This window comes from Eufriesea mexicana, unplaced genomic scaffold (genome assembly GCF_001483705.2).
Source record: "Eufriesea mexicana isolate 0111107269 unplaced genomic scaffold, ASM148370v2 scaffold1312, whole genome shotgun sequence".
Lineage (NCBI taxonomy): Eukaryota > Metazoa > Arthropoda > Insecta > Hymenoptera > Apidae > Eufriesea > Eufriesea mexicana.
The window spans coordinates 609,455-626,729 of record NW_016909446.1 but is presented as its reverse complement, the minus strand read 5'-3'; the positions used below and the strand labels follow the sequence as shown (position 1 = coordinate 626,729).

General features: G+C 46.5%; 1 protein-coding gene across 1 annotated transcript in view; it reads left to right on the top strand.

Moving 5' to 3' along the window:
* Positions 1-17,275, top strand: part of LOC108547965 (laccase-1) — a 48,496-nt gene that overhangs the window by 1,233 nt on the left and 29,988 nt on the right. The window lies entirely within an intron of this gene.

The window sequence follows — 17,275 nt, the reverse complement described above, 5'->3', positions numbered from 1 at the left end:
GGAAAGAGGGGAAATGGTGCGCGTGCTGTGTGAAATTGCGCCGTTACATCGCAAGCAAACCGCGGGTACCACAATGTCTCGCAACTGGGTCACCAAAAGGATTAAGTCGTGAGGATTTTGCGTCCGCTCCAACGACGTCGATCCGTTTTCTTTTCGTCATGTCCTTTCTCCGACATTTCCCGTGGTCTCTATCGTCGCCTGTCGACTGTGAAAACTTTCGATTACGCCCGCAAAACCCGATCCTCCGGAGCACTAGTCAGAACGCGCTGGCGCGCCATGGCGTTGAACGCGCGAGCGCGCGCGCGCGCGCCGTCCAGTCAGCTGACGAACTTTTAACGAGGGAAATGGAAGCTCGGATTTAACCGACTCGCAAAACACGGCAAACGTTACCCGATCGTAGCCTATATGGTAGTAATTGCAGTAATTATAGCAAGCGCGACTAATCGCTATACACGTAGCAATTATTTCTACGTTTTCTGACGGTCGCGTCCAGCTCGGGACACTCGGCTCTGCTACCGATCTCCATTAGTGTCGCTTAATTGGACGGCCGAATCGGGCGATTGTTTTTGAGTACCCTTCGTTTTCGTGCAAATCTAACTACGCTGCCGTTACGTGCACCGACGGCGGTCGTGGAACGGATAATTATTAATTACAGGATAATTTGTATTCCCCGAGTCAGAACGGCTTCTATGAAAAATTCCTGCAATCTCTTTCACGTGTAATACGTTTTCTACCTGCTCGCGAGTAGCCACGATGATTATCATTTCGCGCGAGAACGATCCGATTCTAATACCGGTATTGTCGACTAGTAACGAGTAGTTGAATATTTTATATCGGAATAATGGTAACGGTATCGAGAGAAAATAATTAGCTTGAACGATTTTCGAACGTTGCTTCTCGATCGTGCCAATAAATAGTCGACGAATCTTCGGATCGTATCGACTGGCTAATAGATCGCGACGCGGTAGGCAACTAGATGCTTCAACAATCGAATACACACGTACACGCCACAGTGTGTACACCACTGAAATCGAAACGTGGTTATGCAATACAGAGAGACCACAGGGAAATACGGTTCGACGTAACGCGATTTTACGAATCCCGACGAGATTTGTTCCGTTGTCGGGCATGTCCGATATTTGCATACAACAACCGATTGTTCGCGGTGAATTAAACTTTCCAGCTGAATTCATTAACCAGACAGCAGATTTTCTCTTCGAGTATCCGACTATTCGAACGTGCCGAATTCAGACACGTACACACGCACCGGCACTCGTTATTAATCGGCCATTGCTCGATCGCGAAAATTGGACCAAACTGTTCCACCGATTCCTCAAAAACGATCGTTCCTTTATCTCCGAACGCGTTGAAGCTTTGCGTATCACGATTATCTGCGAAAGAACAGGACGATCGCTGGCGAATCGGTTGATCGAAAATTCGCCAACTTTTTCCTCCGTTTGCTCTCTTTCTCCACGTCCACAGTCCAGTCAGTCGCTGGCATTGCCATTAGAAATGGGTTTTCAGGATGGCATGGTGCCAGTGCATATAACAGTTTATCGCAGACTGGTCGAACAAGTTGTTCACCTACATATAACAACGTTCACTGACTGTGCCGCGCTCGCGCGCGATTATCGTGATCGTGATCGTGCCCCGCTGAAATTCTCGAAACGAGCATCGGTAAATTGGCCTGGCCGGTGGTTGAACCTTGGTCTCTCGATCGGGCCCACGAGGAACCAGCCTTCCGCCTCCGTCGTTCCCGCTCTTTCTCCTTCCTCTTGCTCTTCCAACCGTTTCCATCCAGCCGCAGCCTCGCGTCCTTAACGGTTTAAACGAGAAAATGCGAGGCCTGTTCCGTGAATGAAACACGTCGGCGGTCTTGACGAGAGTTAGAGGAGTCAGTGGTTCATTGTGAACCGGTCTAATGAATGAGTCGGCATTGGCGGCTGGTGAGTTAATTTAGAAAAATCAACCGGACGATCGGATCGAAATCTCTTAGAGCTACGGAGGAGGAAGATGAACGGGATCTAGGCGGAGTTCTTTCTACCTCGTTAGCCTTCTAATTCCATTTCGCTAGCGATTTCTTTCGTGATTGATCGTTCGACTGGCAAGAGTCCAGGATATTCTACCGTATCGCGAGTATTCGGATCGGTTTAAAAATATTGGCACTCTCCTACGCGGAATTCTCTCATCGGGATCCCAAACATTCCGTAACTATCGTCGAAATACGAGTCTATCGCGAGAAGTCCCTCGACATGGAATGGCTCCGCGGAATTCCTCGGTCTAACGGTTGTCCACGGAAAGGAGAGATTCGTAACGCATAAATCGGCTGAATCGCTCATGCCCTGAATCGCATCGGCGATCTTCCAGTCCCCGCCAAATTTCTAAAACCGACTGCGTCACAGCGCCGAGCATATTCCGAATGCAAATTAAAATGTATAAACTGTAACCGTGTCACTGGCTGCTCGGTCGAACCGGTCTCGAGACCCGGTACGAAACAGTTCTCCTTCGATTCGGTCGTTGGTCCAGCGTTATCGTGACGAATCGCGGAGATGGAAGAAAGCGCGCGCGCGTTTCACCAGCGGAAACGGTAACCGGCGGAAGGACGACGAAGGAAACGGTCGGGGCAAGATGGCTCGGTAGAAATCGCGGCTGGGCGATCGGACGACTTTTGTCCTGACGTTCGATCGCTTCCCTGGCCCCCACGGATTCCGTTATCTAGGTTGAATCGTTCGTGGTCCGAACGATTTGTTGCGGTGATTCGTGACGTGTACGTCTGGGCTCGCAATCACCGGTGAAACCAGCGACACCGACGTAGCCGCGGGTACGTCACGCGTGCGTTCCGTGCGATCCTGGAACTCCGTTGAAGAAAATTGATTCTAATGGATTCGAAATTGCACCCGTTCCATCTCGTGCGCGGCTCGTCTGGAACGGCGGATTGATTTTACGGTTCGCCTTTGCCGTTTGCCCACGAGCACGAGCCTCCGACCTGATAGATGGGATAATTTATAGCCAACGTTTGTTTTTCCCGTACTTGTCGGATCATTGCCTGGTTATAGGATCACCGTCCGAGTAGAGAGTTCGACGAAAACTGCGTTACGTGGGTACTTTGCGATTTAGCAGCCGGTTTCGTTCGGTGGTGAACATTCTGGCTCTCCTATTTGACAGATCACTGGCTTCGCTAATCGACCACCTCACCTCGTTGATTCCTTTTCCCCGTTAAAACTGGAATTACGAAATCGTTAGGCATAAGTACGCGGCAGTTGGTCCAACTTTGATTACGTATATATTCGCCAATTAAGATGGAAGATGTGAGAGAAACGGTTGCGAGTCGCGAAGGGACAGAGTTGCGTAATAAAAATTTTGTAACGCGAAAAATCATCGAGATCGGAATCTGTTACTTCTTTTCCTTGTTCGGGCATAACGCGAAAGACTGCTCTCTCGATCGGCGATAATGACACGTCGCAGATGCATCGAGATGACGGATAATCGGTCCATCAGAAAGAAAGTCAGTTGTATAAGAAAAACTGTACGATTCGAGAGCCTATGGGTACTCGAATCTTCCTTTCTCTTGCCTTTTCTCGCAGATGTCGCAAGAAGTAAATCTCTCGATCGTTAACGCTTGTCAACGCTAAAAATGCAGGAAACCTGTCACGTTTGAGGAACGACCGTTACCAACGCAACGGTACAATGGGTCGTTTATCGCGGAGCAATTCGCCTCGCGAACGCTGTGGTTTGTTTTAACGATTCCCTTGGGGATCCGTTCGTTTCTCGATCTAGCCACGCGATGCGAGTAGTTATTCGCGACTACTTCGGACAATTACGTTGGAATAATAACCGATCGGGACATGAATCGAGCGTGCTGGGACTGGCTCTCGACCAGTGGCGAATTCTTTCCTCCACCATCGCCGGACCTTTTTATTTCCCTTCCAAGTCCTTCTTTTATTTCCGTTCTAGCGAGGCCCTAGCACGGTTATTCGCTCGTTCCCGTTCATTTCGCGTAATAACAGTAAATTTATTAGTCCTCGGGGCGAGTCTCTAGTCGCCGTTGCTCAACTCTCAGGCGCGCATGCGCGCGAGTCTTCCGTAGTTCGCCGCGAGACCACCGCGGGCGATTCGAACTAGCCGCACAGGCGTTCTAGGGACGTTAGGAATGTTTCGAGAAAATCACGTCGCAGACTGTTGCAAATTGAAATTAAAAGCGAGATTTTCCTGTTAAAGTTCGTTGCCATCCGCAACCCGAGCTCGTGATCGTGAAAGCGAGAATTCCGGAGAAACGGGAAGGTAGAAGGACGAGTGTAATCGAGGATGAGATCGGTAGTGGTGAGAAGAAAGGGATCGCCCAGCGGGCAGGTAACGGTTTTTGGGAGAAAGTCCCGCTGACTGGTTTTACGTAATTCTCGAATTATTTACACAACGAAGCGTCACGGAGATCGATGTTCCGCGCAAGTGGTTGATTTCACCCCATTCGCAAGATATTTCGCGATGCGTTTAAAGCCAGTCGATTACCTGCATAAACCAACGCTCGGATCTCATGTTCCCGCCGTTTTCGTCTCGTAGGCTTAATTGGTCGCATTAATGGACCGTGGGAGACAACCGTCGATCTTTTCCACTGAATCGCAACTTTCGATTACCGTTAATCGCCACATTTCGCGGTAATTTCACCTACTCTATTCGTCGCGACTCGTGTGCGCACGATATACCGTTCCGTTGATAGAGCTGTCGCTAGACGGAAAATTGACCATCGAGACACGAGAAATTTCTGCTCCATCAACGGTATCCGTGTCTCTCTTGGTAATGGCCATACCAGTGATACTGGGAATAGATCGATCCAACATTGACGTCGGTTTGTTACGCTATGTCGCGAGTGATTGACAAATAACCGATGATTAACAGTGCGTAAAAATGATCGCCACGCACTTTCTTGTCTTTAGAAACCACCGGAGAAATCTTCGATCACCGGGTGAACCATCTCGGCTCTCGCGCTCGCCTGCCACTGTCCTTTTTCGAGTTTCCATCGCGAGACGAACGGGCCGTGATAAAACGCCGCTTTATTTCTTTACTTTCCTTTTTCGCCACTCGTGACTCGGCGTTTGCGTGCCGCTCGTTTCGGGGAACGATTTGCCAGCGATTCAGGCAGGTGTGAAGAGCGGCAGGCACGCGTTTTTACCCCGGCCTTTCTCAAGTGCGGATTAATTTCGAGAGAAAAACCATCCGCCATAGGAATGTTGGCTATTCGCTACGAAACTGGGCTCGTTGTTAACGGACAATTTACAAGTTTCTCGGCATTTATCTCCTATTAACACGTTTACCGCGTAATGGCGACGTAGGATGTTACCGTATGTCAGAATTTTCTTTCCTCCTTCTCTCGTCTTCCAGTAATTTATTCGATTCGCTGTTCGTATTTTATTTATAAGATATTGTAAACAAATGCGTCGCTAATATAGCATCTCTTAAGCTATATGCATATTTCGAGACGAAGTAGAAAAGACTTAATTGTGCCTCTTGAGTCTTCATATGTAGGCTATTGTTCGGGAGATTAATGACAGGGTACTTGGAACGAATCTGTACTCTCTTCAGGTCGTATGCATGATATATCGTTCATTAAAAGATGACGTTGAAGATACCGAAAGTTTTATGACCATAATTATACGTTTAATATCAATACCGTAGGGAGTCATCGTCTGGATGACAGTATCCTTTGTCCGGCTACGAATGTAGAGTGCACGGGCTTCAGACTGATACCCGGAGCGCGCGCGGAAGGACGAGTGATCGTACGAACGGAATATTTACGACAATGCCGTATGGAAGTAGAGAGCGAAAATCTAGAAATGCGTGATTGGGAAAGAGGGCGTGGCTACGAAAGAAGACACAGCGTAGAATTAAATAAGGGTGCAGAGACGCTGTCAAGGCAAAGCGTCAGAAGAGGGAGTCAGTTGGGAATCAGGGAGTTCAGCGTTTAGCGTCGAGAAAATAGCTTTCTTCTTCTACATTACGATACTATTTATTCACGCGCGTTAGATTCTTCTCAGTCAAACGTTACTCGTAACTCGTCAAATTCGCGCAAATTCGCGAACCTTCCGAAGCGTCTGCAACATCCTTTCACGAATGTTAAGACAGGTAACGCGTTCTATCCGTCCATTTTGAAACGAAATTATAACAAATAGAAAACCTGGCATATGCGTCATCGGAGTCGTAATTAAGAAATCCAAAGATTCAATTGTGACTCATCCCATGCGAACGAATTGATATAACCTTCGCGGCGGATACGCGCTCGCTCACGCATAAATGTCGGAAAAATTTCACCTACGATCTTATTGATTATAATAGAACCGGGAACACGAACGCAACGAACCATTTCCCACCTGCTAAGTCACGTGCCTACGCTTACTCCACCTAACAATCATCGATTTCCTCGAAACGCGAGATCTAGACCGATCTTATCTAAATAATCGCGTGGTTCATCTAACCCATTATCACGGAGGATCGAGGAAAAACCAGGTGAAACGGTAATCCTGCACGCGTAACTCGTTGCTCGTCGAGTACTCGGAGTCTGATTCCTGTCCAGTATCGAATTCCATTACGGTGAGCTGTACAAGCACAGGGAATAACCGAGGAAAAAGGCACTTCCCGTCTGAATCGATGCAACTGTGTCCACACATCCGGTCTAACGAGCGTTTTGCCGCGCACAAGGCGGTCGAACTAGAGCGTCGATGCCTGCATTCAGGAATCCGCCAATCATCCACGAAACTTTCCTTCGAAGCGACTGTGTTCTTGTCCCCGCCGTTTCGACACGCATCCGCGAAAGCGTTTTTGCGGAAGCACAGGCGGCGGCCATTGGCCGTTCGCCGTTTCGATTTGGTCGTCGTTCGAAAGGTCCCGGAACCTCGATGATGGATAAAGTCTCGGTGAAAAACGGTCGGAAAAAAGAGAGGAAGTCGATCCGGGCGAGGAAAAATTAAAATCCGAGTTTCACGTCCGCGAAAAAGAAACTCCGAGAGGAAAGCCTGCTGCCCACGATAATAATGGAGGTGTTCCGTTGCATTAATGTATCCGGCTTCGAAAGCCTAGCTGGAGGTGCTATCGATTATCGTGATCGACGCAGGAAAATGATACGCTTGGACCTGTCTCTGCACGAAAACAAGTAAGAAAAGTTGCACGAGGAAATGGAACAGGACGAGACGTCGCGAAACTTGGAACCTTCTTTCTTCTATCGAATTTCCACTCCGACAGAAGTCCCCGTGGGATTTCCTCCTCCGATGTATCTCTCCACGGATCTTTGGATGGTTCTTTGACGGATCTCTGACACCGTCGCGACGGCTGCGTGAGAAACGCGGTTTCGATTCGGTTTCCCTCTGTCGCGACTGATATGCATAACAGGTAGACCTAAATATAGCGAACACGTGGAACTGGAACGTTGCAGGAAAGTTAACGCCGCTCGCTCGGAGACACACGTAAGCAAGTGTCAAACTTGAGTTATGATCGGAGACCGGTGTGTAGATCGGAGTTTACCTCTCGATGGAATATCTCGATGGTGGAAAATAAAAGGGTCGAGCGTGATAGGAGTTAATTACAGAGTTTCTACGATCGTTGAAAATTCCGCGGTCTGTAATCTCTCGAATCGATTGCACTTTTATAAATGTTAGTGACTTGTCCACCTTACCATACCTGCGTTCGGGGTCCTGGCTACTTAAGGGAAAATCCACTTATTTTATACGGTGTACCGCGAATCGGCCTTCGTTTTATCATCGGTCAACGGTTCTGAATATGGTCGCCTCGATCGCGATCTACGAGGCATCTTGTCCCGTTGCGCGCGCCTCGGTCATCTGTTTCTATGTAATCCTACGTTATGTCACCTGCTGTCGATGGCCAAGAAGATCGCCTTGTAGCCAAGTTAGTCCGTGGTAAAAAGCGGCATGTCGGATCGAGACAGAAACGGCGCATAACAGAGGCAAGCGCCGAGTCTCGTGCTGACTGACAAAAGCGTAGCTCTCCATTGACTTCAGCGTGGGAACAGATGACGCCGTTTGATCCAACCGTCCTCTATGACTAATCTATCACGGAGCGCGATCGTGACGATCGAGGAATGTCAAGACTTCGCCGTGTTGGATCGATCTGTCCTTTTTTCCACTCGCTTTTCCGGAGAACGTCATATTTAGCGTTACTTAGCACCGGCCGTCCGTCGCGATTCGTCTTTTATGGAACGATTCACGAGCCGCCGAGGGTGTTAAATGCCGAGTCCATCAATAGCTGACAGCCTTTGTGATCCCGTGGCTCGGGAAAGTTACCGAGTCCGCAGACACTGGACGGCGTTTACGGTCTCGTTGAAGGGATCGAAGAGATATTCACATGGCGGCGGATTACGATAATCGCGGCGTTAACGAGCGGAGGAAGACTCATGGGACTTCGTGAGAATTTCGAGCGTAAATAAACGGGATCGTTAAAAGGAAATACGCGCGAGATACGAATCTAGACTCGGAGTCTATTGCCGAGTTTCGACGAGTCAGTTTTCCACATGTTTCATTGATGAGAAACGCAGTATCTACTTCATTACGTTCCAACATGAGCACAGGATATATCGTAACACGCGGACATGGTTGCAGGGGATTCGGGACAAGAAGTTTATAAATAGTCTCGCGTGAGAGTACGCCGGTCGGTACAGGGTACTATCGTAAAAAGCCACAACTTACGAAATTACGTTTCATTTGCTAGGATCGCGAGTCATCGTGTTCTCTCGATATTCCGCTGAAAACACTTCGAGACACGCACAGTTGTCACTTTCCTGGCAACGGGAAAGTCTCGTAACTCCCGGAGTTCTCTCGCGAATCCGGACAACGGTTCAGAAATTCGGGTAATTCCATTCCGCTTTCAGAAATCGCGATTCCTCAAACGTACGCGTCAACCATGGTGCCACCTTCGTCTGCAGAGCTCTTGGTTTCCCGAAACGCGACAGATTTGTTGGCATTTCGTCCACGGTTGCTAATTAACAGTCAAACAGACCGTCGGTAAAACTCTGGGAATACTATGATCCTCGTTGGCATAAGGCTGGATACTTACCTCACTTCCTGCACTTAATGGGATACCAGTTGTCAGTTGCCCCACTCGGCCACGATATAAAATAACCATGCGATCCGTGCGTGTTCGTGGAAGCGTCGTCGTGGTACGCTGGGTCACGCGCCGAGACATGCCTTTATTTTACCTAGCCAACGTCCTAGGCACGGGCCTCTGGCTTGCGTCACTTTACTACGGCTCCACGCGACCGCCTTGGCATAGTAGGATCGTTTTATCGCGAACGAACAGTCTACCGCGAGCCAGTCGGATTCGATTTAATCGTCCACTCGAACACCGGTCTCTTCCGCCCTCTTCCCGCCGACGAATCTCTCGCCACACGCTCGTCCAAAGGAATTGCGAATGGGCGCGGACGATTCTTTCGTTCCTTTTGCCTGACCGGCTAGAAATTCTCCACGCACCGGTGAGCCCGGCCAGTAACGCGACTCCGCGGGTCGTTGGAAAAGTCGGTAGATCGGGAATCGAAAACGCGAGAAAGGTCTACCAGGTTGTAGCCGACTTGGTCGAAGCTTCCTGGCTAACGAAGGAAAACAGGAAGAGAGGCACAGAGCTCTGTCGATGGAAAAATGCGTTCCCCTTTGTTAGCCGAATTGCCCGACGCCATGGCGAAGATTGCGCCATCTACGCGACCGTTTCGCGCCACGACATTAGATAACGCTGCAGGCTGACAAAAAGACCGGTGTTCCGACTAATTACAGGCTAACAAAGGCAACCAGCTTGGACAAAGCGGGACGCGTAACTCGCCGTTTCGCGGCTACGCCTCCGTGTTTTTACGCGAAACCGGTGTAGCAATATCATGTATGGCATATCGGCCACTCGACCGACAGGCTCCGGCGACATTCTAATAAGCTGCACCGAATGCGAAGCATTCGAGGCACCGCGGCTAAGCCGCGGTTAGAGAAACCACGCGCTCTGGTATCTTGGTGAAAAATGGGGAAAAATCGACGCCCACTCGGCCATTTTGCCGGCTAATTCCGCGAGTGCACACTCGATACCCGGAGTCGGGTCGCAGCGGGTGCGAATTTTGCGTGAAAATTAGCTTTCGCGACTTGGCCGATCGTGTATCGATCGTATGATCGAGCTATCGATGTTTCGATAAACGCGTACGAGTCGGAAGCTGCGCGGACGCTGATCTCTTCGCAAATTAATCCAGAAGCGAAGAAATTTTCTTTAATTTCTTCTGCTTTGTGCAAATAAAATTTCGGTCTCTTTATTCGGGAATTCGCGAAAATGGGAATTTGAGAGTTTACGAAACGGAAAGCAATTAGGTCAATGTTCGAACAACGACGTCGATTCGTGACAGGTTTCCACGATATCTACATGTGTCATCGGTATAAATCAATGTACCGATATTAACTTTCGAAATTTGCGGAAAATGGCGACCGTCGTAGAAACAGATTCGAATTATCGAATCGAACGATAGGGTTGGACAAGAGGGAACGCGAGGCGATTAAGTGGACGTGGAATCGCGACGTGGGCTCTGACTTTCGTCACATCCGGTTCCATTTGCGCGACCTATACGGACCGGAAGAAAGAGGCGAGAAGAGAAAAGGAAGGAAAGCAGAAAGGGAATAAAAGGAGTCGAAATCGAGGCGGCCTGGCGAGCCTATTGTCCGCGACAGCACCCACGTCGTTCAGGGAGTGGGAAGCCAGGTTTATAGCCGCGATCAGCGGCACACGCTCTCGTGTAAAACGCGGAGACAGCGTGACGAGGTCGGGAAAGCGGCGACCCGGCCGTCCTCGATCCTTTCCAAGCTTTATCCGGCCGCCACCACACCCTCGGCTCTCTTCGAACCGTTTCTCCCGGCGTCCAGATACGTTGCAGTTCGTGCCTGATCGTTCCTCTATCGTCACTTTGCAGCGATGAAGTTTCTGCGAACGCGTTTCCTCCATCGCGATGCCGCAACCGTGTGATCGAGACTTCTTTTTCGTTCACGGGGACCTCGAAAGTCCGACCTATACCGACCTAGACCAGCCTAGACCAGTCTAGACCAGTGGAACTGTTAAGTGAACGTGTCGTTACACGGATAGCTGAACACTATACTCTGGTTTCCTAAAAATTACCACAGTCACGAGTCTTTGGAATTTTTGTGGATTCTGGTCCGTGGCTCAGATAGTGGCAGCATTTCGAATACGAAAGTATGAAAGATACGTCGTTTTTCTTCATTTTGAAGCTTCGAAAGCGCATTAAACAGGGCCCAAATGGATCTTTAAAAATTTTTAATTAAAAACCTCTTATTCGACGATGTCGCTTTGCTCACTTGCCGATACTTCTTACTCATCCATCATTTTAAAGCTCCCTTATTTTATTTCTTCGCCTACCGGTCATTTAACCGGTCATGATAAGTTTCGCGTTAATATTTCCAACACGTTGGAATCGTATCTACGAAAAGTACTATATTATCTTCTAGATTCTTCTGAAAGAAATTCCTCATAATAATAATAGTGATTCTCCGAAAGTTAATCGATCATATTGCATCATCCGACTCTATAAATCCCTCGAAAAATCGATATTCATAGGATATGATCTATTCCTCCTAATAAACGATCGGAGAACCATACTCCGATTGCCATAAAAAGCACTGCACTCGAGCAGAAGACACGCTTCCGATGTCGCACGATTGCACCCACCAGGTGTTTAACTTTCTCTTACGAGCCAAGAAATTTGACCAATGAAACCACGAAGCGGGTGAGAAAAAGCCAGAGAACGGCAGAGGGAATCCCGTTAGCTTTCTCGCTTTTTCATTCGCGTTTCACCCAATTTTCCACCCGCGTTTCTCGCGTACAGCGCAAGGATCGGCGACCAATCAGCGTAATTGACAGAACGCTATAAACGCAGGGTAATCTCACGCGAGTATGATCGCTGATGCTTGGCATGATCTCCGACACGTTCGTACCCACGCGATAGGATCGTCGGGCGACATTAACGAAGCGCGCACACATTAATTAACATGCACCCTCGAGGTGGAAACAGATTTGTCACACGCAGCGCGACACGCGAGCGTGTTTTGCTCGCGGCGCCGAGAGATAGCAGGAGGTCCCCGTGGTTTTCTACCTTGTTCCCGTTAATTCGGATATAACCTGGCCCGTGTTTACACCTGTGAGAACGCCGCCCATTCCCTGCGTGCCGCTTCTTTCGCACGATTTTACACTAAATATGATCGAGCCTCGCGTGATCATGCACGCGACGTCGTTGCGATCGTGCTTGCAATGGTGATACAAATTGGCCAATTGGGGAAAAATTACGCGTCGAAATTTAGGATACTTCGACGTTTGAAGTTGGAATTTTATTGTTTTCTGGTCTTGGAAATTGCTGGTTACGAGTCTTACGTCCTCGGAAGTTTTCGTTCGTTTGGTTTTCAGATCGATTATATAAACGTGATCGTAACGTTAACATTAACGCTGGAATTACTGGTCTGTAATGTGTACATAAATTTAATCTATATTTGGTAATTATTATTATTATATCACATGTAAGTATCATTATTACCATTAATTAAGAGTATAGTTGTTATTAACATTTAATTTATATATAATTGTATATAATTGCATTACGCGCAAGGTGTAATTAATAATATATAATTATATCGATGGTAACGATGAAGTTAAATAGGTGTTTATAATTCCGTTCGTAGCTCAATCAAATTTAAGATTAATTCTAATAAAAGCAACTGCTTGTCTTCGGCAATTGCAAGAACAAAATGTCCAAAACCAGTCAGTTTAACTGGTCTGGTAATTCTAGCATTAATCGTGATTAAACGAGATGTATTTTCGCGTATTTTTACAGGCAACGTACTTTCGGACCCCTTTTCAACTATGGTATATTAAAATATGTTCTACTAACAAGTATAAACGTCGATAAAATAAACTCGAAGAAGAATTGTTGAATTCCTAAAAAAAAAAATTTAATTAACACAATTTTATTCTTCAACATAATTGCCTGTGTATAAATTAATTCGGGGGTCCATAAAGATTCCACCACTTTCCTAGCAAATGGCAATTCACTAAGAATTATTTATTCGAATATTTATTTATTTACTTATTTATTTATTTAACATACCGAGATTCATTATTACAACACGAATGTGCCGTAATAACAGTGGCAGAAATGATGAAAACTTTTATCTCGGATTTACTAAATTTTCTCCGCACGATTCGATTCTCGAGTCCTCACCGACTCGCAAGAAGTGTAGCTACCGTATGAGTATCGGGTGCCAGAATTTCTTCAACCTCTTTCTCGGATCACTCTCCGTGACAAGAGCAACCGTTAGAAAATCAGCGACGTGCGAAACACGTTCGGTTTCGTAGCGACTTGTATTACACTCGCGGATCTTGTATTCGCGGCTGGACGACGCTGATTATTGTGTCTATATCCGTGACACGACGTGATACGTTGGAACGTGACATGTCCGTGACGCGATTACTCTGTAACAGTCGAGACGGTGTAGAAACGAGTCGAAAGACTTTCTCGGCTGGAATTCAATTTTTCCCGCCAATTCCCAGATCGGATTCGTGTCCGATCGACGACGATCTTTTCCCTGGATCACGCGTCACTCGGTTCCGAATGATCTGTCAAACCCGTCCTCTTTTTCTCATCCCGGCGATTATTCAATTTAACACCGCGCAGATGCTAGATCGCGGGAATTACTTCTAACGAGAAATATTACAAGTTTGAATAATACCGAGGCAATTATCGCGAACACGAACGGTGCGGCTATTGACGATGATCGATGGCCGACGCGTGCAGTCGTGAGGATTAGTCGAAAATTATTTTTTTCTCCCCTTTCCTTTTAATAATCCTGTAAGCGGCAATCATTTTCGAATTAGAGAGAAATTGCCGAACGACCGGATACTTTAATGGGATTACACCGGTCGTTTAGACTATACACGATATCTAACTTCCCTGGGAATTCTTTACAAGAGATCGGTAATGGCTGTGGCGTTGTTTCTTCTGCTAAACCTCACACGTCGCGGAGAATAATTACGCGTCGGTCTAGAATTTGGAAAGTTAAATCTTCTGGAATTCCTTGAAATCGAGAATGGTGGTCCACGTTCGAGATAACATCGATTGGCGATCGAAAGAAATTTTTGGAGAAAATCGAGTGAAAACAGAAGGATTTCTCAAGATCGGATGGGACCTCATCTAACGTAAGATCGTGTGGTGATCTTACTCAATTTTTTGAGAGATTTCCCAATGGTTATTTCGTACCCACTCTCCGATTTTTCCAAAATAGAATAGGATTGTATTCGAGACAAGATCGATCGGTGATCGAAAGCAACGAACGGTGAGAGATGAGGAGTACTCGTGATCGGATGGGATCGTATCTAACATAAGATCGTTTGGTGATCGAAAGAAATTTTTGGACACATTTTTAAAGAGTCGTTTCTCGTATACGCTCATCACTTTCTCGAGATAGAATAGAATTGCATTCGAGACAAGGTTATTTAACAGTCGAGAGAAATTTTTGTTGAGATTTTCCAAGGGTTGTTTCTCGTATACGCTCTATAGGATCGTGTACGAGATAAGATTGATGAACGACCGTAAGAAATTTTTGAAGAGAATAGGAAAGGAGAAAATGTGGAAGAGAAAATGAAGACTTATCTACATCCTCTTGTACAAGTGAACTCGACGGTGAAGTTCCTCCGACAAGATAACCTCGGGATTTCGATATTCGAGCTTACTCTGTCTCTGTCGCAATCGACGACAGGACGTAAAGGCATAATCTGTTAGAAAGTTCCGTAGTGACAAGTACAAAAGGCACCACTATGGAAAACACGGAGCTAAAAAGCTTTAAGAACCGCAACGGGTTAATTCGATTAAACCGTTCGCGCCTCGATTTCATCGTCCCGATAGAAACTCGCCTAACAAAAAGAGATGCCCAATTAGGACATCATTTTTCTCTTTAACCAGTAACGAGGCTATGAAACCACGACGAGGTGCAATCTAATTATCATCAAAGCGAAGTTCACGCCTGAAATTACACGCCTCTCGGTAATCTCTGATCCAATAATGGCTCATCCAATTTCATTCTATCGTCGCGTGAAACCTAATTAATCGAAAGCCAAAAGCTCTGAATGGAGATCTGGGTCGCACGAACAGGCGCGATTATTATCACAGCCATCTAAATTGAGAAAAGCAACGTCTCGTATTTTTTAATCCCCGTTCACTCGTCATTCGTTCGCCGCTTGATACTCTTGGCCATTTTTAGCCATAGTCGTTCCACCGGAGTACCATAGAGACACTCTGGGACGACACAACCGTGACTGTACTAGTCGTTGGCGATAGTGCAGAGAATTTCATCGTCGATTAAACGGCGAAATTGAAGGAGAGAGAAGGCGATATGCCGGTGAAAAGAAAGCTGTATAACAATGAAGCAGCGATTATGCGAGTCTCTGGCTACGTACCTCTGCTATTCGCGGAATGCTGCGTTCGAGCAGAATGATCTCTCGATTCGGCGTAATTGGTGTCGCGTGGCGATCGAAATGGCATGGACGATGGGAATGGAGCTTCGTGGTGGATCGAGAAGAATTCCGCTTCGCGAGCGTCAAGCGTTTATTGGATTACTCTATTTCACCGATCGGTCGGACTTGGATCGGGTTGTACTTGGTTATACTCGGGTATAAAGTACGATGTTTTCACGAGAAATATTTCACGGCCTTGGCAACCTTCCTCCACGTCATCGCGTGCAACTCGATCGAGAATATGCATGAGCTTGAAATTATTATGCGAAATTATGTTCGCTCGTAGTGCTCTCTCGTGATCGACAGGAAACCGTGCCGAGGAAAATATATAATTAGACGATGTTTCTGTTCAAGAACGAAGGAACTTTCGGGATCACCGGTACTTATCGCGTTACGCTAAGGTAAAGATGGCGGCGCTAGTAGTTACGGCCTTAATGGTATGCGGAGACATTAAGGTTTCGCGACGCTGTAATAATTTCCACGAGTTTAATTCCCTGTAATCGAATTCTGCTTTGCTAACAAGGCAAGCAGAATTCCCAATGATCGTACTTTGAAACGAACATTTACCATCAGATGCTACGAAGAAATTTCCGATCAGCGTACTGCTACGAAATTTATCGAGCATTCGTGTTTTAGAACTGAAAAATATTAATTAGCGAGTCTAGTATAAAGTAAATGGCAAGAAAATGATATAGACCTTTCTCTGTGACAAAAACGTTGCATAGAAAATAGTTTCTTATTAATGAAGAGAAACGCTCTTAATTTCCCATCGTAATTATGTATACACGTTAATTTCTCGTTAATTAAGCGTATTTATTCGTCTACTTCTTTATTCGTTGATAAATCAACGGATCAAAGGATCCTCGATTAAAAAGAAAAGTTCATTTCCAATTATAACAATAATAAAATTGATTCAGTAATAAGGTTGAGGGACGGGCAGAAAGTAAAAAATGAAATAAATGCACATACATTGTTGCACTCGAGAAATAAATATGTTTAATAAACATGTAGTCCACCTTGATCCATTCTTCTCTTTCCTTCAGCATATTTTTTCGAACTTGGACTAAAAGGATATAGTTTCTTATAGTTACATCAGCGATGTTACACAATACCATTTCACAGCTCCAAAACACGAACGTTTTTGGCCAATTTCCTATCAGTATCTACATCTGATCAGAAACTTTTAGCAATTATTTCGACCAAACTGCTTCGTGCAGTATGATATAACAGCATACTGAAAAATAAACAGAACGAGCCACGAAGTAGCAAATAATTATTTCGGAATATCTCCGATGCGCTTAAAGCAAACACGATACGATGCGATAAAAGCAAACAAAACGGTGGTAAAATAGCCACGTTAATATTGGCTCGTAATACAAACAATTACCTTTCCCCGTGCGCTCTCGATGCGGCCACGGAAGTTGGTAACGGTATGCAAATCGATCGATTCGATCGTTAGAAATATTGGACGAACGAGCTGGGATCCCAGGTGAAACTTGCTCTATGGAGCTGAACCACGAGTCCAGTTCCTGCACGCGGATCCTCTTTTTCATGAACCAACCAGATCTCCTCTTCCGCGCGCGGACGATCGAGAATGTGGCACGTTCCGGGCTTATGCGCCCAACGAAACTAGGAGAAAGTCATCCCCCGTCATATCGAACGGGAACACGCGATGTATCGCGACAGATGATAATATGCCCGACGCGGATGCGCGTCGTAAATCGACGTCGCGACGATTCCTAGCTTC